General features: G+C 58.3%; 1 protein-coding gene across 9 annotated transcripts in view; it reads right to left on the bottom strand.

Annotated features, from left to right (window-relative positions):
* The window catches only part of Prkcz (protein kinase C zeta), an 88,223-nt gene that overhangs the window by 35,998 nt on the left and 30,230 nt on the right, over window positions 1-21,995 (bottom strand). The window lies entirely within an intron of this gene.

Here is a 21,995-nt window from a genome sequence, read left to right as displayed (position 1 = left end):
GCTGTGCCACGGCTGGCGTGTGTCCGCACCGGGCCTCCCTCCAGGGCTGGACACGTGCAGACCGTCCTTCCCGCCAGAGCACAAGGTGACAGCTGCCCACGAGGACTTGCGGCTGCCAGGCATCTCGAGTCCTCTAGAGATGACAAGGAGAACTCCGCGTCCCGCGGTGCAGCCGCTCAGCCCGCGTCCCGGGCGCTCGGTGGACGAAACCCGCCTCCTGCTCATGGGGCTTTCAGCTCACGGTGGGTTTGTCGGGACGCAGCCCCACCAGAAGGGGGACACCAATGCCTCCCTCCACCTCAAAGGGAGGCGTGCTCTCAGGGAGAGCGCCCGTCACCCTCCACGGGCTACACTGCACAGGAGGAAAAGCTGAGGGCATCCAGGGGGGAGGGATGGACCCTCGGTCAGCGCTGGAGATGGGTGACTTCCTCGGGGACGGACACAAGATGCTGATCAAAGGACAGACAAAGGCTGCACGAGGACGGATTTGACTGAAGTAAATCAGAGCGCGGACCCGGCTGCCAAGCCCCTGCCACCGAAGACGCAGGGGGCGCAGGCCACAGGCTGAGTCGGCACAAGCTCCAGAGCAAGGCGAGAACACAGGGAGGGTGTCCTTGGACCACAGCGCAATTACGTTAAAGAGTAAAAACCAAAGCAGATAGCTGAGCTGTGCCCGAATGTTTAGAGATTTAACGATATAAATGCCCTAAAGGAAACCATTAATAATGAGGACAGATCCTAGACTAGGGACTACATAAAGTTACGCTTAGAGGAAAAGTTAACATGGACACATGTAATAGAGAGGAAAAGCTGAACAGTTAACGACATAAGCAACAATCTCTACAAACGACAAAAACAAAAACGATAAAGACTGGAACGCCAGGTGTAGTGGTGCATACCTGTAATCCCAGCTACTTGGGAGGCTGAGGCAGGAGGATTGCAAATTTGAGGCAAGCCTGGGCAACTTACCAAGAGCCTGTCTCAAAAAAAGCTGGGTCGGGCCGGGGATTTAGCTCAGTGGTTCCGGCGCCCAGCTCACAAGCGCAAGGTCCCGAGTTTGATCCCCGGTACCAAAAAAAAGGCTGGGGCATGGGGATGTAGCTCAGTGACAGAGCCCTGAGTTGAATCCCAATAACACCCCCAAAGAAGGAGAAGGAGAAAAAAAGACAGAGCAGCTATTAATGAAGTAGGACAAATTAGAGAAAAACAGAAAAGCCAAAAAAGTCAGCTGTTGGAAAAGGTCAGCAAGTGTGATAAATGTCTAGCAGGACTGATAAAAAGGAGACAGAACACACAAATTCCTGGCAGCCAGAAAGAGGTCACTACAGATTCCATAGATGGTAAAATCATTCCAAAAGATGCAACGACTTAAAAGTCCTTGAAAACAAAACTTATTGAAGGTAACAAAAGAAGCAACGCAAAATTTCAATAGTTGACTTCTATTTTAAAAATGAATGTATAGGAGATTTAGCTCAGTGGTTCCGCCACCTGCCTCACAAGCACAAGGCCCTGGGTTTGATCCTGGTACCACACACACAAAAATTGAATGTATAATTTTTGCTTGCTTGTTTGTTTTTTTGAGACAGGATGTCACTATGCATCCCAAGGTAGCCTCAAACTCACAGCATCATCCTGCCTCAGCCTCCCAAGTACTGGGATCGCAGGTGTGTACTCCCACACCTGGCTCTTAAAATCGGACCTATAGCTGGGGATTTAGCTCAGTGGTTCTGCCTCCTGCCTCACAAGCACAAGGACCCGAGTTCGATCCCCGGTACCAAAAAAAAAAAAAATCGGACCTATAATAAAGTGAATTCCAGGTCATATGACTTTATTGGTGAATTCTTCCAGATAACTAAGTTAGAAACAGTATCAATCGTCCATAAATTCTCCCTGAGGATTTTTTTTTGGTACCAGGGATTGAACTCAGAACCTTGCGCTTGCAAGGCAGGTGGCAGCACCACTGAGCTAAATCCTTGGCCCTCCCTGAGATTTATTTTAAAAAGCTCTATTAATTTCATAAGACCAGTGCATTCCAATAGTAAACTCCAGACGACAGTATTCCAAAAGGGAAATGCATAGTCTTTTTCATAAACATAGTTGCCAAAAAGCCGGACATGGTGGTGCACGCCTTGTAATCCCAGCACTCAGGAGGCTGAGGCAGGTGGATCACTTTGAGTTCAAGGCCAGCCTGGGCTACATAGTGAGTTCAGGACCAGCCTGAACTACATAGTGAGACTCTGTCTCAAGAAAAGATTATAAACCACCCCCCTCAATTGCAAAAACACCAAACCATTAGCAAACTGAACCCAGCAAAGTATAAAAGGGCCACACATCATGACCAACAGGCTCTACTAGAGGAATACAGCCAATTTACTCTGGACTCAGGAGGCTGAGGCAGGAGTCATGAGTTCAAGGCCAGCCTGGACTGCACAGTGAGACCCTGTCCATCTGTAATTCACCACGTCAACAAATAAAAGAGAGAAGCTCCATCATTCGATAGCTGGAGAGAGCAAGCACCTGATAAAACTCAGTGTCACTCTTGACAGCTTTCCGGGAGGAATTACAGAGTAGATAACGGGGATTTACAAAAGAAAACCCTGCCTGGTAAATCTTGAACCTGTTTGGCCAAAAAGCACAGGGAGAAATAAAACTGTCCTCTGCTGGCAGGGCACACCGGCACTGCCTGTCCCCAGAGCCACCTCCCCGGCCAGGCACACGGGGCTGTGTGTGCCAGGGTCACTGATGAACCTGGTGCCCAGCTCTGCCTGCGTAATGGATCTCCATGAACCCCAGACCAGCCTGGACAGCGTATGGGCCGTGGACACTTGCAGCTGCCCTGCATCCCTCCCATCGCTGTCGGCTGGGTGTCAGTCACCACGCCCAGGGTGGAGCCCGCCAGGCAGGCCACACCTGAGAGGGCCACGTCCTGTGGGTCAGAGCTCTCTCCTCCTGCGGCCCTGCATGGAGCCGCTGCAAGGGAGCCGGCTGGCACAGCACCGGCAGGGGTGCTGGGCAGCTGTGGCCATGGCCGGCGCCCACATGGACGGTACAGCGCACAGCCAGGGACACAACCTGCAGGCGCAGCGAGCCAGAGCCGCACCCACCCAAGGGCCTACAAACAGGAAGCTGCTCCGGGTGGGCAGTGGGTCCCCAAAGGGGAGGTGTAACAGGAGTGAGATCCTGGGCGCAAAGGCCCGGCGGGGAGGGAGACCGGGCACAGGAGGTGCGTCATGCACCGCCCCAGGAGTGACACGGCGGCCTTCAGGAGTGGATCGTCTCCAGTTTTACATCTTACTGAGTTTCATTTAAAAAAAAGAAAAGAAAAAGATCAGAGAACAGAGGTTCCCAGATGACAGGCGGCTCCCTGGAAGCCCTCAGGCCCCGCCGGGTCCGCCTCCCCCTCTGTCCCCTTTATTTGCTCTGTAAACTTCACTTCTGCAGCCCCAGCTCCAAAGTCGATCTGCTATTGGACTAGTTCCATAAATTATTTCAAATAAAACCACCGCCAGCATTAGCGCCTGTCCCGAGCTTTCTGATGACAAGAGCCTCTGTTCCCCGCCACTCTCTCCCGTGGACCCAAGAGCCCAGCTCATGGTGTCGACCAGCACTGGCCTCGCTCCTATGAGGACGGCCTCCCACTTCACTTCCCTTCTGCGGCCTTCCTGTGTGCATGGGACCACGGCCCTGTCCACACAGTCCCCGCTGTCACGGCGGGGACAGGGCCTGCAAACGTTTGACACCAGGTGGAATCACCTGAAGGGAAGGAGAACATTTGCAGCAGAATCACGGACAGTGGACTCTGCCTAGGAGATGTCCGCACAAACTCAGCCAAGGCAACAGAAGCGGGCTGCGAGGACGCACACTTGTGCCCGGCTCTGGGTCCTTGAGCAGAAGCCATTATCCCTCCCCTGAGTGGCCTCTCCCCGTGGTCAGGAGCTGGACGCCTCAATGGGCAGGGGGCTGCATAGCAGCTGTGCGACATGAGCCCGGGGTGGGAGAGGGCAGTGCTGCCCGAGTCAGGGGCCCTAAGGGCTGCCTGGGGGGCTGAGCTGCAGCATTCCCAGGGTCCAGGTGGGTACTGGCCCAAGGAGTAGCAGCAGTGCACTTCTCATACCCAGGACGTGGAATCCCTGGGGACTGCAGGGTGGCAGTGGTAGAGGTGGGGCTCCCCATGCCTGTGCCCCACCAGGTGTGCTACCACTTCCAGCTGCCTCCTCCCAGCTCTCAAGGTGCCTACTGTCCACAAGATGCACCACCCCTTCATTGCCTGGTTCACCCCATGCCCTGAGCCACCCACCTGTCCTTGCTGACCCGGCTCCTGGCCCTGCCCGCTCCACTTCCGCTGTGTGGTTCTTCCTCCCTCCCCCCAAGACACTTGCTGCCTCCCTTTCCTGCTGCACCCCCAGAGCACAGTGACCTTGGCCACTCCCAAGCAGATCTGCCTGACACACCACAGCCCCCATGGCCTCTTGCACAGCTTCCCCAGGTCCAGCCCCATAGATGGCCTAGAAGGTGTGGCAGGACCTGGCCCACTGCCCACCTTTTGCCCTGCCTCACCTTTGTGGGTTGCCCAGATGTGTGCTGCCTGCAGCCCCATCTTCTCCTAGAGACCTCCGTGGCTTCTGCCCTGGGGATGGCTTCCTGATGATCCCAAGCCTCTGCACGGTGAGACACCAATTGTCTCATCTCCTGGGAACCCCACTGTCCACTTCCTGTGCACCGTGCTGTCTCCACTGTCCACCACTGTCCACTTCCTGTGGATCATGCTGTCTCCACTGTCCACCACTGTCCACTTCCTGTGCACTGTGCCGTCTCCACTGTCCACCACCGTCCACTTCCTGTGCACTATGCCGTCTCCATTGTCCACTTCCTGTGGATCATGCTGTCTCCACTGTCCACCACTGTCCACTTCCTGTGCATCATGCTGTCTCCACTGTCCACTTCCTGTGCATCATGCTGTCTCCACTGTCCACCACTGTCTACTTCCTGTGCACTGTGCTGTCTCCACAGTCTACCACTGTCCACTTCCTGTGCACTGTGCCCTCTCCACTGTCCACCACTGTCCACTTCCTGTGGATCATGCTGTCTCCACTGTCCACCACTGTCCACTTCCTGTGGATCATGCTGTCTCCACTGTCCACCACTGTCTACTTCCTGTGCACTGTGCTGTCTCCACAGTCCACCACTGTCCACTTCCTGTGCACTGTGCCCTCTCCACTGTCCACCACTGTCTACTTCCTGTGCACTGTACTGTCTCCACTGTCCACCACTGTCCACTTCCTGTGGATCATGCCGTCTCCACTGTCCACCACTGTCTACTTCCTGTGCATCACGCTGTCTCCACTGTCCACAACTGTCTACTTCCTGTGCTGTGCTGTTTCCACTGTTCATCACTGTCCACTTCCTGTGCATCACGCTGTTTCCACTGTCTTACTTCCTGTGCACCATGCCAAGTCTCCACTATCCACCTCCTGTGGACCGTGTGGTCTCCACTGTCCACCAGTCTGAACCATTCAGGGCTGGGTCAGCCTGTGCTCAGTGCTGGGACCACAATGGATGGTGTGAATCTGCTGAATGACCGACTGGCTGTGCCCAGGAGCAGGTCCTGCCCTCAGGGAGGGTGTAGTGGGCACGGCTATAGGGAGTTCTGGGTGCCCTGTGCCTCACACCCTGTCCGGCCAGCACAGCCTGCCTGCCCAGCAGAGGTCTCTGGCAGAAGTTCAGGACCTGTCCATGTGGACCTGAACTACCTTCTCCGGCTGGGTGATTTGCGGTGGGCACACAACCCAAGGGCTTCGAGGGGCCAGCAGGACCCTGGCGCCAGAAAAGTCTGTTTCCTCTGCAGAGACAGAGGAAGCTGAGGGCTGCTGCAGACACCGAGGAGCTGTCCACCAGGATGCCCACTGAGAAGAGCCCACGCCGAGGATGCCGATGCCCAAGGTGAGAAAGAGGCCAGGTCCTGGGCTCAGGTTCGGGGCCTTGGTTGGTCACTCACTGGTGCTTGGCCCACGGGAAAGCACCCCGAAGATGCATGGGCTGAGGACGCCCCCTGCCCTGGGCACCTCACAAAGACCAGGCTGCCTCTGCAGACTCTGGCTCCAACATCCTAGCCAATGACCCTGGTTTAGCGCTGGACACTGGCTCAACCCTGTCCCTGCAGCATCCTGCGGAAGCAGGCCCAGCCAGCCTCTTCCCTCCTCTGCACGCCCAGCCGCTCAGGTCTTCCCCGTGCGCCTCCCGCACCCGCACGGATCCCATACACTCTGGGTGGCACAGAGGCACCAAAATCGGCAGCCCAGGGCCTGGTGCCCGGCCCCCATGGTGTCCTTGTTGTTCCGGGGCTCTTTCTGCCCCATAGACTGGTGTGCCCACCGTGGACTCCACGGACAGTGCTCTCACCACAGCCTGGCCCCATGCCTGGCTTCTGCCCCGACTCCCCTGGAGCTCAGAGCAGGGCTGGTGCCCGGCAGCAAGTTTCACCAACACAATTGCACACTCAGCCATCGAACAATTCCACAAGGAGGGGCACTGGGGACTCCACTGCATAAATGGGGAAACTGAGGCCCACAAGGTTCAGGGTCACCCCTAGGAAGAGCATACGTGGCTCAGGGGGAGAAGCGGAGCTCCTGCAGCGAGCAGGAATGTGGCCAGGGAGGCTGTGAGGACTGTGAGACCCCAGAACTCCGAACTGTCCCGTCTGAAGCGGTCAGCTGTGCCAACCACACCACCGCAAGCCGATCCACACAGCCAGCGCTGTGGGCGGGGAGACAATTCAGGGCACACTGGCAAGGTCTGTCACAGTCCTGGGGACAGCAGAGCTGAGTGATGACTTGGGGTCCTAGGGACAGACGGGCGGGGTCCATGGGGCCAAGGAGCCTCTGCTGCCATTCACACAGCCGGCCCGGGACAAACCCAGTCGGCCGGCCGGCTCTGTGAGCCCCGAGCACCCTCGCCCAGCCTCAGTGTCTCCAACCTAGTACAGGCTCAAGCTCGGGGGGCAGCTTAGACCCCACCTTCAAATAAAACAAAGGGGCCGGGATGGAGCCCAGTGCAAGGCCTTGGGTTCCATCCCTGGCACTGAAAAGAAACAAAAGCCTAGTGTGTGGAGCACTGCTTACAAAAGACAGGGGTCAGCACACAAACCCCTGCTGGGAGGGAGCCTGCATTGCATGCCACAGGGTCTGCACCTCTGCACCGCGGACAGGGACGCGATCCCTGCCGCATGTCGCCCGCGAAGTGCAGAGGCCCATGAGGAGGAATCCTGCACAGTGGAGCTGGCGTGGGCTGGTGAGGACGCCAGGCCCAAGGCCACACGCCTCACAGCTCCATTGGGCCTTCCGAGAGCCCCAAGGCCACAGAGGGGGCCAGGTCAGAGGTCATCAGGGCAGGGGTGGCAGCGCGGGTGTGTCCAGGGGACAGGACAGTTCTGTCAGGTCATGTGTGTGGCCAGGTGACACGAGCCCCACAGTGGCAGCACTGACACACAGGACGGTGTGAAGGGCCTCATCCCAAGCTGACACCAAGGCCACACCACCCTGTCCACCCGGACCTCCCACTCCCATTCACAGACCTGCCTGTGTCTCTGCCCTGGCATCCACATCCCGGCCGAGGCCTGAATGCTGTCCCCAGAGCCTGGCTCCTGTCCCTGCTCTGGACCCTTGGAGTTGCCACCCTCGGCCCAGCACACACCAGGGACCCCACAGCCAGAGCAGGCCCGGTGGAATCAGCAATGCCTGGGCTCTGGGTCAGTCCATTTGGGTTCTTAACCTCCAAGTCACAGCAGCAGCTGAGCCCCACATGCACGGAACACACACCCTCGCTGTGTCCCCTGACCTGGCTGGGCCTCAGGCTCTGGTCTCCCACCTTGGTGGCCCCGAGGGACCACACTATCTGGGGAATAAACAATCAGCAGCTGCAATGACCACAGCTGGAGAGGAGGGGCCTGGGGCAGAGGATCTAGTCCACATCAGGCCCCCTACGCCCTACCCTGCAGAAGGGAGCTGAGGCCCAGGGGATCCCAAGCCAGTGGCTGACATGGGACAACCTCAGCCAGTGCCACCGGCTTACTCTCAGCAGCTGGCTAGAATGGATGCATGAAGGGATGAGATGAAAACAAGACCTAGAGAGAAGGCAAATTAGCAGCAGAAGCTGCCCCCTGGAGGTCATCCCTGGAGTTGTCTGTAGTCCAAGGGTGGATGGAACCCGGGGCCTCCACGCTGAGCTGCCTCCTGAGCCCTTTGATTTTGATACAGAGTCTCATCAAGCCATCAAGTGGCCCAGCCTCAGCTCAAACTTGTGATCCTCCTGCCTGAGCCTCCAAGATCACCGGGATTACAGGTGTGTGGCAGCTCACTGGGTTTGCTTCGACAAAGTCAAAGGAAAGAGTTCAGAGGAGGCCAGGAAGGGAGGGCTCACCACGGAGTCCCAGGCACCAGGAGGGCAGGGACGGCTGCAGCCCCAGGCAGGGGACTCGGCCAGTGCCTTGCTCTGGATTTCTTAGTCATGTGCAAGGGCTCCACCTGTGCCACACTTCCTGCCAGGCTAAGCTGCACCACCTCTGGCCCTGGGGGCTCTCCTGACCTAGGCTTGCCCTGGGTGTGCCCTGGTCTGGGCAGGGTGGGGTGCAGGGTGAGGAGGTGCCCCGACATTCATGCTGGATGGGGTCTGGCCAGTCTGCAGGACAGGCAGGGAGGCACTGTGGGGACACGGCTGCCCGGTGTGGACCCTGGGCTGCACTGTCCCTCTGTCCAGTCACCCCGAGGCCCAGCCTGCCCACGGGACACCTCCCAGTGCCCACCAGGCACCCGAGTTTACCTCGCAGGGGGAATCCGAGGACCACATTACCTGCGAGCTCGAATCGCCACCGTCCCCCAGCTGACTCCAGGAGCTGGTGCCCAGGTGAGGCCATCCCAGGAAAGGATGCAGCCCTGAGACACAGGCAGGAGCCAGGACACGGCACGGTTCAGTTCCCAGCATCACAAAAAATAAAACAGATTCAAAGGGGCGGACTTCAGAGCCCGGGAGGAGGGGGAACACAGAGATGACTCGGAGGCCAGGCAGCAGCCGGCACCATCAGGCCAGCCGGGTGACAAAGTGAGACCCAACCCAAAACACTGAAGTTATTGCCTCCAGGGAACCCTTGGCTGCCGCAGCCAGCTGCCCCATGCAGGTGTTTTCCACGAGGCAGGTTTTGAAGTAATTTCAGCCAGACAAGCCCTACTCCTGGTCCGGAGACCCGAGTGGGCACAGCTGGGCCGGGCAGGCCACCCCAGAGAGCCCACTGGCCAGGGAGCCACGACACAGTGCAGTACACTCAGGACCTTCACAGGCGACAGGAGGGTGGGGAGGAGCCGTTCAGCTCAGGTCCTCTGTCCCGGGGACCCACGTCCTGCCCGAGTGCCATCCCGTCAGTTAACTGGAGCAGGGAATAGTCTGGCCGGTTCCACCCGAGAACGGCCTCAGCCTCGAGGGACTCAGCCCACAGTGCTGGTGACACCACGTCCTTCCCCAGCTCAGCCCTGGCGCTGTCCATCCACCCGGTGGGTCTCTGTTCCCCTCCCCGCGGCGCCCCGCCGCCTCACAGTCGCCGCCCAGGTCCCAGCACAGCCAGCTGTCCCATTGGGCTCCTCGGCGACATTAATTTGGTTCCACAGTCTGCCCTCAGCAGGGACCGGCCAAGGCCCGGGTGAGTAACCAGAGATGGCCTGCAGGAACCTAGACTCTCAGGAAGTGAAGCATGAGTGGGCCGTCACTTCACATGCGCTCCCAGCTTTGCATCCCCGTGACTCCGAAGCGGCTGCCTCTGATGACTGGGATGTGTGGCTCCCGGAGCGACTGCAATGGGCGATCAGAGGCCACCGCCAGCCATGCAGGAAGGTGGCAGGGCGTGACTGGATCACCCACAAGCACAGCCTTGGGTAACAAGCCCCGCCCCGCGCTCCCCAGGGGCCCTCTCCCCAGCAGGTGGCACAGCAGGAGCTGGACTCAGCAGCCTGCGCTCAGAGTCCCCCAGCCAGAGTCCCACGGGGCGAGGGGAGATGCTGCTGAAGCCGAATCCCAGGCCACAGCAGCCAGAGCAGGCTTGGCCCCTCGGAAAGCTGTTCCGAGTGGGCTGTGGCCTTTGTCTTCCTGAGACCCTGATGACTGATCCTACAGGCAGCGGCCCTCACCACCCGTGCCCACTCCACAGCCTCTGGGGCTGCCTGGCACCCAGATGACCTCGAAGGTCTCTCTCAAGTCTGCCCAGGAGCCCCACCCTAACTCCCCACACACTGGGGGCAAAGGCAGCAGAGCCACGGTCCCCGCGCAGGAGGAGGGGCTCTGAGGCCAAGGCGGCTGCCCTGCAGGGTCCCACCAGCCAGCCACCTTCCCTCGAGCTCCTGCTCAGTCCCACAGCAAGTCTGCCCCACAGGACACCCAGGAGCCCCACCCCAGCCTCTGGGGCAGGACCTGTGCAGGAGCGGAGCAGTGCTGAGGACCCATTCTATTTAGGATTCTGGTTGTTTCTGGACACAGGGAGGGGCGAGTGTCACCAGGGCAGCGGCTCCGAGCCAGAGCCTGCACAAGAGCAAGTATGTGGACAAGCAAGGGAATGCCTGGCTCCATCGTCCGCAGTGCACCGTGGCAGAGGAGGGGCTGAGCCACTGTCTCCTGGGACCGGGTAGTTCTTGTGAACTACAAGCACCCTCTGATGCATCCTTATGGTCTATACAATCCTGGCCTTTCTTAGGGAACTTTTATGCTATAAAATAATCTGCCTTGCCAGGTGTGGTGGCACATGCCTGTAATCCTAGCACTCAGGAAGCTGAGGCAGGAGGGTTGCTGGTGAGTTTCAGGCCAGCCTGGGGTCCATAGTGAGACCCTGTCTCAAAAAACCAAAACAGCCCAAAGCTTTGTACATAGGGTAGGGAGAGGGCTTAAGGGGGAAATGGGATAAAATAAAATAAAATAAAATTTTTTTAAGTTAATAATAACCTGACTAAAGACTCGGCAGACACCAAGGAAAGAGGACAGGAAGGAAATGTCATCCAGGACTCGTCTCCCGAATGCTGCCCTGGGCACTTGGCTGTCACTGCCCAAGGTCCAGGCCTCTGCCACCTCCTCCTGCCTCTTTGATCAGCAGTTCCAAAAGAAGTGGAGATCAATACACACGGCCTGAGGCCTTTCATTAAGAAGCAACAGGGATAAAAAACCCCAAACAACTGGACAATAAATAGGCAAAGGATTTGAACAGATAGCCCACTAAAGAAGACACACACACAGCCAAAATTCACACAAAAAGGTATTCAACATCGCTGCTCCTTAGAGAGACGAAAGGCCTCGCACCGTTACGATGGTCACCGTCCCCAAAACAAAACCAAAGGGAAGGAAGTGCTGCCAAAGGCTGTGGAGACAGCGGGGCGCTGTGTTCTGCCCATGAAGGTGGACGTGCGGCCCGGGCCTGAGGCTTGGAGGCTCCTTAGAAGTTAGAGTAGAGAGACCACAGCACACAGCAGCCCGCCCAGCCTTGGGCAGCGGCCCCGGGCTGTCCAAAGACGAGCAGGTACAGGGAATCCCTGACGCCAGCCGCACCAACTGGCCGCGCTACCTTGGGCAGCCGCAGGGGACAGCCCTGCCTCCACTAAGCTGGACACGGACACCAGGCCGGGCCAGGGCACTGCTGGGACAGCTCGGCTTGGCAAGATGAACAGCAATGGGCACTGCAATGGGCACTGCACACTTAGAAACAGTTTAAAGGGACAACTTTGGGTTGCATGTATTTTATCACAATTAAAAAACAAACAAAAACAGTGGGCCCAGTTCTCCCCACTGGAGTACATCCACAGGTCCCGAAGGGAGGCATTTACAAGGCACGTCGGACAGTGCGCTCAGCTCAGGGTGTCAGAGACAGTCAGGCTCTGCAAACTGTACAGGGATGGTTAATCTAATATGGTAAAAATATGTGCATGGAATAAAATCGGAAATTAAGGAAGCCAAATGCTAGGAGCAAAAACCAAAAACAAAGGCCCATGACCAGGACCCTAACCTCAGGCTGTGAGGTGCCTTCTGCGCTGGTTCTGGCTCAGAGGCTGTGCCGACCCGAAGTGGCTCGGCCACCTGGTCAGGGACAGGACAGCAGCCATAGGACACCAGGCTCCAGCAGGGTCACAGGCAGGTTAGTATGTGCTCAGCACGCACCAGCCCTGGGTTTGATCCTGGCACTTTAACAAAAAGGTGTGGGCTTCATCTGATGCTAGATGTGCACTGGAAGCCAGACTCAGTAGCCCTTGCCTATAATCCTAGCACTCGGGAGGCTGAGGCAGGAGGACCACATTGTATCAAAATAAAAGGGCTAAGGATGGAGCTCAGTGTGAAAGCCCTGGACTTAACCCCCAGCATCACAAACAAACAAACACGTCACTCAATAAATAAGCAGGTGGCCTCTTTGGAGGAGCTTGGTAATTCTTCAAAACCACCTGAGGGGTGAAGTGTGGTGAGGCACACCTGTGATCATAGCACTCGGGAGGCTGAGGCAGGAGGGTGGCAGGTTTAAGGCCAGTTCAGGCTACATCCCAAGGCCCTGTCTCTAAGACAAAAAGCAAAACAAAGCCAAACCGCCTGAGGGAGCTGGCACAGGGTGGACAGCACTGCCCAGTGGTGGTGTGACTGTCAACAGCGTTCCCTGACTAGCTTGGAGAGGAGCAGGGAGCTGAGGACATCACACCAAGGCCCTACAGGGCTGAGCTGGGCCCCGGGCCGCACCAAGGCCCAGCCCTGGCACCGTGTGGTCCTCACGTGGTCAGGTCCCGTGCAGCTGCATCAGAATGGGGCCCGGAAGGGCCCGCTGCCCTCACTGGCGGAACTTGCAGCACACTCGGAGAGACTGCCGCAAGAGGACACGGGGACAGGGCGCAGACGCGGGCTTAGTCCCGGGCTCCAAGCCCCAGGAGGACTAATTTCTGCTGTGTGTGACACATCCGTCTGTGTGCCAGCCCTGGAGCTGCGGTCTAGACACACCCACGTCCAAGCCAGAGGGGACTGGGTATCTGCCTCGTCTTCCTTTTGGGGCTTGCTATGCAGTTCAGGCTGACCTTGCACTCACTAGGTGGCCCAGGCTGGCTTTGAACTCCTGGCAATCCTCCTGCCTCAGCCTCCTGAGTGATGGGCTCACAGGCTACACCGCCCTGCCAGCTTAGGAGGTACGGTCTCCGGGTGGCGGGGCCCTTGGGGACGGGAGTAGCATTGGGCAGAACACAGCAGGGAGTGGTCTGGACCAGGAAGCAGACCTCACCGCGCCTGCCTGCGGGTGGCTGACCTGGGGCAGCCCGGGGGAACTGAAAAGTGAAAGTCCCTCCCTCCCCACCGCCCTGATGGAACCCAGAGCCTCGAATACTCGCCCCAAGAGCTGTACCAGCGCCCAAACCCCCAGCCCTCTTTCCATGTCGGGCTGAAGTCTCGCTAAGTCACCCAGGCTGGCCACAAGCTTGTCCACCCCTTGCCTCATCCTCCTGCGTAGCTGCGGTTACAGGCGTGTGCTGTTTCTATGTCTCCAGGTTGCCTGTGGCTGTGGCAGCCTTGGGGAAGCCCCGAGCTGAGGGGGAGGGAGGGAGAGCCCCAGGCTGCGCCCCGCTGACCTCACTGCGGATGGATGCGGGGCTTCTCACTGCTCCTGTATTCGAGCGTCAGATGAAAGGTGACGGGGAGTGAGGCCCACAGTCCCTCAGCGGGGGCAGAGCTCCCCTAGACTTGGGATGACGGGAAAATGAGAGTCCAGAAGCCAGGACTGATTCTGGCTTAAAAAAAAATATCTACTTGGTAATAAGCTCTGCCACTCTAGAGAGATGATAAATTTGGAACAATGCTAACATTCACCACGTTACTGTTCTTACTGCAACTACCAGAGACAGACCTGCCAAGCCTCAAACCTTGTGCTCAGACCGAAGACGGTGACACTGGGTCGGGCCCCAGGCCCAGCAGGGACCTGCGAGAGCTCCGACTACACGGGCTGTGTGTCCCATCCACCCACAGCCCCCACGTGAGCCAGAGGGGCGACCCGACAGCCGGCTCCCTGCCCTGCCCAGCCTCCAAGAGGGTGGAGGGGACAGGCGTGGCTGTGGGCAGCACCAGCCACACACAGCTCCCGTGTGCCCAGAGACCTTGGTGGCCTTCTCCAGGGGTCTGGGGATCAGGGGCTTCCAGCCTGAGGTCTCAGTCACAGGGCTTCAGGGTGGGCAGAGAGGGAACATGCTGGGGGCCCCATGGCCGCCTCAAGACCCCCAAACCCGGCCCATTCCAGGGCTGCATCCATCCCACCCGGAGCCCCACCCCAAAGGCGCATGTGGGCGGCTCCCTGCCACACTGAGGCCACCCCGGGAGCCTCCTAAGCACCTTCGCCTGCTCTGTCCCGACTCAGCCGCAAGTCCAGTGCTGTCCCCTCCGCTCTGCTTGGGGTCCTTCTTCCTCAGCTCAGCGCCTCCGCAGCCGCCCCACCAGGAAATGCACCCTCTACAGACTTCACCTCCTCCTGGGGCTCGGATCAGAGCCCCAACCCCAGTCCCATCAACACCGGCCTCCCAGGCTGGTCGCCCTGAAGGATCAACTAGGGTTGCGCTGTTCACATTTTCTTTTCCAGTATCAGGCAGTGAACCCAAGGCCTTCACACTGAGCCACATCTCCAGCCCTTCTGATTACTCTGAGTCAACCAGGCTGGGCGGAAGTTGCAACCCTCCTTCCTCAGCCTCCGAGTGCTGGGATCACAGGCATGCGTCACCACCCTGAACTCCGTCCCCTTCCTGACACCGGCCCCTCTGGCACTCACCCCTCCTGCTTCAGTGTCCACGGTGCTTTACACCTCAAGAAACCAGAAGCAGCCAGGCGCAGTGCACATGCCTGGACTCCCAGAACTTGGGAGGGTGAAGCCAGAGGATGGCTGTGAGTTCGAGCCCAGGCTGAACCACAGAGCAAGACCTGGTCTCAAAGAAAAAAGAAAGAAACCAGAAGGAGTGCACTATGCTCCTGCCCACAGGCACGGGCACAGACCATCTGCGACACCAAGTTCCATCCAGGGCGGGTCAGGGGGCAGTGAGGGTCTGGGTGAGCACCGGGCAGGAGCCGCTGCTACCGAGGCCAGGAGGGAAGGAGGCAGCAGATTCGGAAGCCTCCTGGAGAGCCGCGTGGGCACCGGCACAGGCTCCCGCCCCATGGACATGGTCAGCGTGCTGAGTCCCTTGCCTCACAGAGGACTGGGCGACACGGGGCACTCCCCTCCACAGGGGTGCTCCCGTGCCCAGGACGTGGGCATCCACGGCGGCACCTTCGCTCCCAGGCAGCGCGGCCATGACACCTAACCTTTCCACTAAAAATGAACGCGCGTATGAGGCTCGAACAAAGGGAAAGAGGACCACAGAGGACGACTTTAATCTATCCCCAACACTTCCGGCCTGCGTGGTCAGTGTGTGCTGCTTTTACAACCGGTGCAGACACGAACGTGGCAGGGCCTCTGCTGTGCTGCCACCATGTCCCCAGAGCGGCTCCCAGCTGGCGCACAGCCCGAGCCTGACCCAGATAGGCAGGAGGCGGCGCCGCAGCAGGGTCAGAGACAGATGAGGCTCTGCTGTCCCTGAGGGGCCACCAGGAGCAGGAGGGGACAGCTGGGCCACTCACCCGCCACTAGCCAGAGCATCTGCACACATGGACACTGGGCACCGCCCAGGGCACCCTTGCTGGGCTCAGCCTCAGGGTGCACCCAAGGTCAAAACACACAGGCCTCGTCCCTGGGACAGTGGGAAGATGCAGTTGGGGTAAGGGGCTCACAGGCCTCGGAGAAGGGATGAGCCACCCCCGGAGAGGTGGCAGCCCTGCTGGCCCAAGAGGACAGGGAGGCCTCGGGCGGACGCTGTGGTGGGAATCGCACAGTGCCCTTCCAAGGCTAGAGACTGGGAGGTGCGAGCCCACTCCAACAGGGATCCTCGAGCCCCACTCCCACCCCCACCCCACCCCACCACCTCGGGGAGCAGAGAAAGCTGCTATTCAGAGCCGGCTCCAACGTGCCTAACAAAGGCGGCCTTCAGGCTCAGCGCCCAGCAGCCCGCCGTCTGCCACCCCACGTCCCCCGCGCCAGGCCCGGCCTTCCCGGGGCACTGGCACGACCAGCCCGGCTGCTCGTGGGCCACTTGCTGCCTCCAGGCACCTCAAGGCCAAGCCCAGTTCCGTCCAGACTGGTGGAAGGGGCTCCATGCCCTGCCCTGCAGAGTGGCTGGTCCTGCGAATCTACCAAGATGCTGCTCCGGAAAAGAAACCACCTCCAGCCATCCCTGCATCCTCTGCCTGCAGGGGCTGTGGTTGGCAGGTTCGCATCCTGCCTGGGTATCTTGGGATGCCATTGCTCCCTGTACCTCAACACCAGGGTTCTGGAAGATAGGATGAGACCAAAATAACTAACGGAAAAATAAGGCATCCCCAGTAATCCTGAGCAAAGGTGCGACGGAGGCACCTGGCACCAGAACCGCTGGCCTCTCGGGACACCAGGCACGGTGCTGCTGCGGTGCCTCGCAGCAGGGCCATGATCCCAGCTGCAGCAGGGCCAGCCTGCACCCACAGCGGAGTCCCAAACGCACCCTCCACTGCCTGTGCCGTGCAGAGCCTCCTGTGCTTAAAAGCAGATAGCGGGACAGGGCGCACTGGTGCACGCCTGTAATACCAGTACTCTGGAGGCTGAGGCAGGAGGATTGCCATGAGTTCAAGGCCAGCCTGGGCTACATGGCAAGACCTGTTTCAAAAAACCAAACCAAAACAAAACAAAAACAAAGTAAAAAGTAAAGAACAAACAGCAGGGGATAGCTCAGTGGCAGAGTGCCCTGAGTTCCATGTCCTGCGCTACAAAAAGTAGAAATAATATAAAATAAAAGGTCCGGGGTGCAGCTCAGTGCTACCTGGGTTAAACGCCAGTAACACACACACATGCACACTAGCTGAGGGGCGGAGTGTGGTTCAGTGGTGAGCACATGCCTAGCAGGCCTGAGGCCCTGAGTCTCACAGGCAGCACACACGCACATGTGCACACACAGATGAGAGGACAAAAAGCGTCCCAGGGACCTGGTGAAAAACACAAAAGCAGTCACATTGCAACCCCACACAGGAAATGCTGCGTGTTCTCACCGCGGAGCGGGATGCGGCATCACAGCTCGGGAGCCTCGCCACCCACCCCAAAGCCTGCGACCAGGAGCCCTGGGCCCTGCCAGGACCTGCTCTGAAGGCCTGACCGCAAGTGGGGTGTGGCTGCCTCTCCACCTCAGGGACCCGGTCCAGACCAGACGACAGAGGGATGCAGGGCTCCACAGAGAGCCCTGGGTGTGAACGCGACCCTACTGCCTCAGGTTCCTGGCCAATGGGGAAGTTTTTCGGCATGGTCAGTCAGTAAACATTTTTTAATAACCCCATTAGAAGAAACACTGAATCCAGGAGCCAGGGATTCAGCTCAGTGGTTCCACTGCCTGCCTCGCAAGCGCAAGGACCAGAGTTCAATCCCCAGCACCAAAAAAAAAAAGAAAAGAAGAAAGAAGAAGAAACACTGAATCCAGAATCCTCCAGAGGTTTCTATATAGAGAATATTTAGAAACCATTATCTAGAAGGACACCAAAGTGTTTGCTGCTAGAAAATACTGGGGGGAATACAGAAGTACGGCGAGAAGATAATATACGATGGGCTTTGTTAGGGTTATTTTCCTGGATTTTGTGATGCCGGTGGTATTTGTTGTTTTAAACGTATCATTTTCATTTCTATTCCCATCCTAAATACACATAAATATTTATACCTAAATAAAAAAGATAGATGAGGGTAAGAAAGTAAAGCGCAGAAAAAAATATATGCTGTTACCCTTTATGCCACAAGAAACACAAATTAGATGCACACACACACACACACTCCTTCCTATTTTTACAAGAAGAGAACCAGAAAGTATGAGCAAAAACTAACTAAATCAGATGTACATGGGATCAAATGTACGGAAACAGGGATTGTTATTTTTGCATCACATTCTTATTTTCAATAACGCTAAAATACAGTAAGTAAAATGGGAAGCTAGATGTGGTGGCACACGCCTGTGAATCCCGGAATTCAGGAGGCTGAGGCAGGATGGCTGAATTCAAGGTCAGTGTGGGCTACACAGTGAGACCCTGTCTCAAAAAAAGAACAGAAAGGTCGGGAAAATGCCCTGAAAGTGATGCAAACATCACACAACCCGGCTGACCAGGTGCACAGGAGGTGCTGCCTGGGTCTGGACCCTCCTGAGAAGCACAGCCATGTAAAAGCACGGCAGTGTGTACCCTAGGAACAGGACGCCTGCCAATGCACGCCTGCCTGCTCGCTCAGACAGGCAGCTATGAACATACCGAGGCTCGAAACAGGGAGGAGGCGATGCTGGCGAGACAGAAGCACCCGTGGTCCCCCAGGTGCCCCGGCCTGAGACCCCAATCCTGGCCAGCACGGCCAGCCCCAGTGCCTCGGGCCCAGCAGCAGCAGGACACCCGAGTGGTTTCCAAACACTGTTCCCCATTCCCAAGGAAGCCAGGCCCCTGGGAGAAATGACCAATTCCAGCCCAGAAGGGGTGGGCGGGAGGTGACCGTCACATTGCGAAGCAGAGAAGCACGGAGCCCGGGGGAGGTGAGACAGCCTCAGCGCAGCTCGGGTTGGCACACCCTGCTCGTGCCCGCACTAGCATGTTTCAGCAGTGGCAGGAGGGATGGCCTTCCTTCCCGACCACAACCACACCAACATGAGGGTGCGGGAACAGGCAGCAGGCAGGGCGGGGTCTCCGTGGAATGCTGACCCCGGGGCGAGAGCACAGGCCAGCAGCTGTTCACTGAGGACCCCGGCCCAGAGCAGCCTCCTTCGGATGAGGAAGATTCTGAAAAACACAGATGCTCAGCTGGAGACAGGGGAGGCTGTAGGCACCATGGCAGACCCTGGGTTTTGGCCAGAGTGGCCAGGTGAGTGGGTCCCTGTCGCTGGCCCACAGGGACCCAGGTAAGAGGCCTGAGCTGGACTCTGAGGCTTGGACACCACACTGGGCAGAAGAGCGTGGGCCTGGCTGGGGCCGCGAGGCCGGGCAGTGCCACGTGGCTCCCAAGCACTGCCAGCTGTGGCCTGCAGCACCATCCGCACCCCTGCCTTCCTGTTCTGTAAATGTACAAAATTCCGAAAATGCTACCAATAAATATTTGCTACCACGGGGCCGGGGATGTAGCTCAGTGGTTCCGCTACCTGCCTCACAAGCTCAAGGTCCCGAGTTCGATCCATGGTATCAAAAAAATAAAAATTTGCTACAACAAACATCTCCCAAGGGAGTACAAATTCACAACCCAAAATCCTGGCAGATTTGTAAGCAACGGGCACCAAAAGCTGAGGCCAGCACCTGAGCAGCTTTCCACACCCTCCCTACCTCCCTCCGCACTGGCTGGTGCTCACCACTCCCTGGGTCTGTCCCAGGCTCCTGCCACGCTGTTCCCGCAGAGATCCACCCAGAGCTGGCTCACTCCTGACTCCTGGCTGAGGAGGACCCCACCCTTCAGTGGAATCACAGAGGGCGGAGAGCCACAGCTCACCGGACCGGTCATGCAGGGTCTGACCCATGACACTGCCACTGGGTGTCAGCCTGCAGCCACACAGCCCCAACTTGGGCTGTCTGGGTGGGTTGCCCCAAGATGAGAAACTCAGGTGTCTCAGTGTATGTCCCCCTCTGCCCACAGCCACTGTTCTAGGCAGCTCAGAGAGAAATTAATATGCAGTCAGAGAGGGACTCAGTACAAAACTAAAGACACGAGAATTGTGGCTGGAGATGCACCAAGGGAGATGCATCCCCAGGCCCGGGGACAGAGGGCCTGAGGGAAGCAGCACCGCCTGGCCCACAGCCCGGACAGACACCTAGACCCATGTCCTACTCCCTTCCCAAAAATGTGCCCTTGCTACGCTCTGCCAAGTGGCTCCCCTCCTGACCCTGTGGGCTGACTGCAGGCTGAGCCAAGCTGCACCCGTGCTGTGATTTGCCGCGTAAGTTACCAGGGCAATTCTTCCCTCATTTCCAGGGGGACTCCTAACTCCCTCCTGTGGTTTGCAACTTCATGCCTTGATGATGTGACCCCAAACTCGGCGCATCTGACATCTAACAGGTCGGGAGTTGTATTTTTCTTTTGCCACTCCACCCGAGGCTAGGGTGGCAGTCCACAGGATGCCTGCCCATCTGCAGTGGACACAGGGGCAGCGGCTAAGCCAGCAGGGCCAGGCGCCCTGGGAACCAGACCTCAGGAGCTGTAAGTGCAGCACGCTCCCCAGGGACACCAGACCGCACTTGCAGAGGGGAGGGAGGGCAGGGGTCCCCCACGGTCTGCACAGCCCACAGCGGTGACCTTGGCCCAGCAACCACTGCAAGACTGACAGGAGCACAGGCAGGCGAAGGGGGTCACCAGGAGCAGGCCACACCCCTGCCTGAGGGCTGAGGCTCTGGGTTCCAGTCACTGGGTTCTCTCCACACCCTTCCACCAGAGACTCCCACTAAGCCAGACACAAGGCCACAACCGTCTCTACTCGATGCTTTGTGAAAATGCTGGGGTGCAGCTCAGTTGCAGAACCCTTCCCTAGCATGTGCGGGGCCCCGGTCTTGATCCCCAGTACTGCCAACAGCAGAGGGACAAAGAAAACGGCCATAACTCATCAAAACTGTGTTATTTAGGGCTGGGGATGTAGCTCAGTGGTTCCAGCGCCTGCCTCACAAGAGCAAGGACCCAAGTTCGATCCCTAGTACCAAAAAAACCCCAAACTGTGTTATTTATGCACAACAGTGGTTTTATAATTGTTAACTGAATAACTATTTCTCATTTCCAATTTCTAGTACCATAGACACTGGAATCTAAATGTTCTCTGAGGACCTCGGCCACTTTCATGTGTGTAAACCAAGGCCAAGCCAGCAGCCTGCTGCTGACTGAGCGCAAGGCTGGACCTGGGAGCAGGGGGGCCAGAGCTGGGCCCTGCTCGGCCCCGAGCAGGAACCTGTGCCAGCCCACTATCCCCTGCAGCCCTTGAACAGGGTTGCAGCCCTGGGACCACCACATGTCGGCCCACTGGACGCAGGCAGAGCTCTCTGCCTCCACAGGGCCTGACAGGGCACCCCGAGGCCCTGGCCCTTTCGGGCTGGTGACACCAGCAGCGTCAGAGAAGAGGGCCTGAAGTAGTGGAAGCGGACCTCAGCAGCCGGGCAGCCTTGGACTCAGCTTCCTGCTCAGCCCAGCTGGGGTGTGAGGAGCCAGGTCAGTACCGTGAGCCGTGCACAGCTATGCCCACCTGCCACCCAGCCCCTGCAATGCAGGTGTGCAGACGTCGCCTTCTGGGCTGCAGTGCTGGTGTGAGCATGGACTCCCAGGCCCTGAGCCACGGGAGCCTGGTCACCACCTGACACCTCCCTGGCAGGGCTCCTGGGACAGGGGGCTCGGCTCCAGGCCAACCGAGAACCCCCACCCCGGGCAGCCCGAAGTCACGGGCTGTCACTACAAATCTGCCTGCTTTGTCTTCCCCAGAGCCTAGTGTTGAACGTCTACTGGCTAGGCATGCTTAATGAAGTAACCCTATGTTCACAAAATGCTTAGTTATAGTCTCCATTCAAATCCAGTTCTCCTTGTTACCTTTCGGTCTAAGGCAGACAAACAGCAACTCAAAGGACGCACCTCACCGAGCCTGACCTGAAGTCCCCATGCGATCCGATCATACCCAGAGGGCACCAAGAAGGCCGTGGGCCGCTGCCTGTCCTTCCACCTCGAAGACACACAGCCCCCAGCCGGACCCGCCACGGCGGCTACGCCTCCACAGCTATGCTGGACCCTCCTCCTCCAGGGCAGTGTGGCGCCGTCCCCGAGTGTGGCCTGCGGGTAACTTCCTTCCCGAGGCCCACAGGGCTCCCCACGGCCTGACCCGGACAGGAAGATCTCTCTGAGGACCCCCCCACAGCCCCGTCTAGTTGCAAGAAAA

Source organism: Heterocephalus glaber, unplaced genomic scaffold, assembly GCF_053883595.1.
Source record: "Heterocephalus glaber isolate CG9 unplaced genomic scaffold, H.glaber_assembly_v1.0 deba00001447, whole genome shotgun sequence".
Lineage (NCBI taxonomy): Eukaryota > Metazoa > Chordata > Mammalia > Rodentia > Bathyergidae > Heterocephalus > Heterocephalus glaber.
Note: the sequence above shows the minus strand (reverse complement) of the source record. Positions and strands in the feature narration are given on the sequence as shown.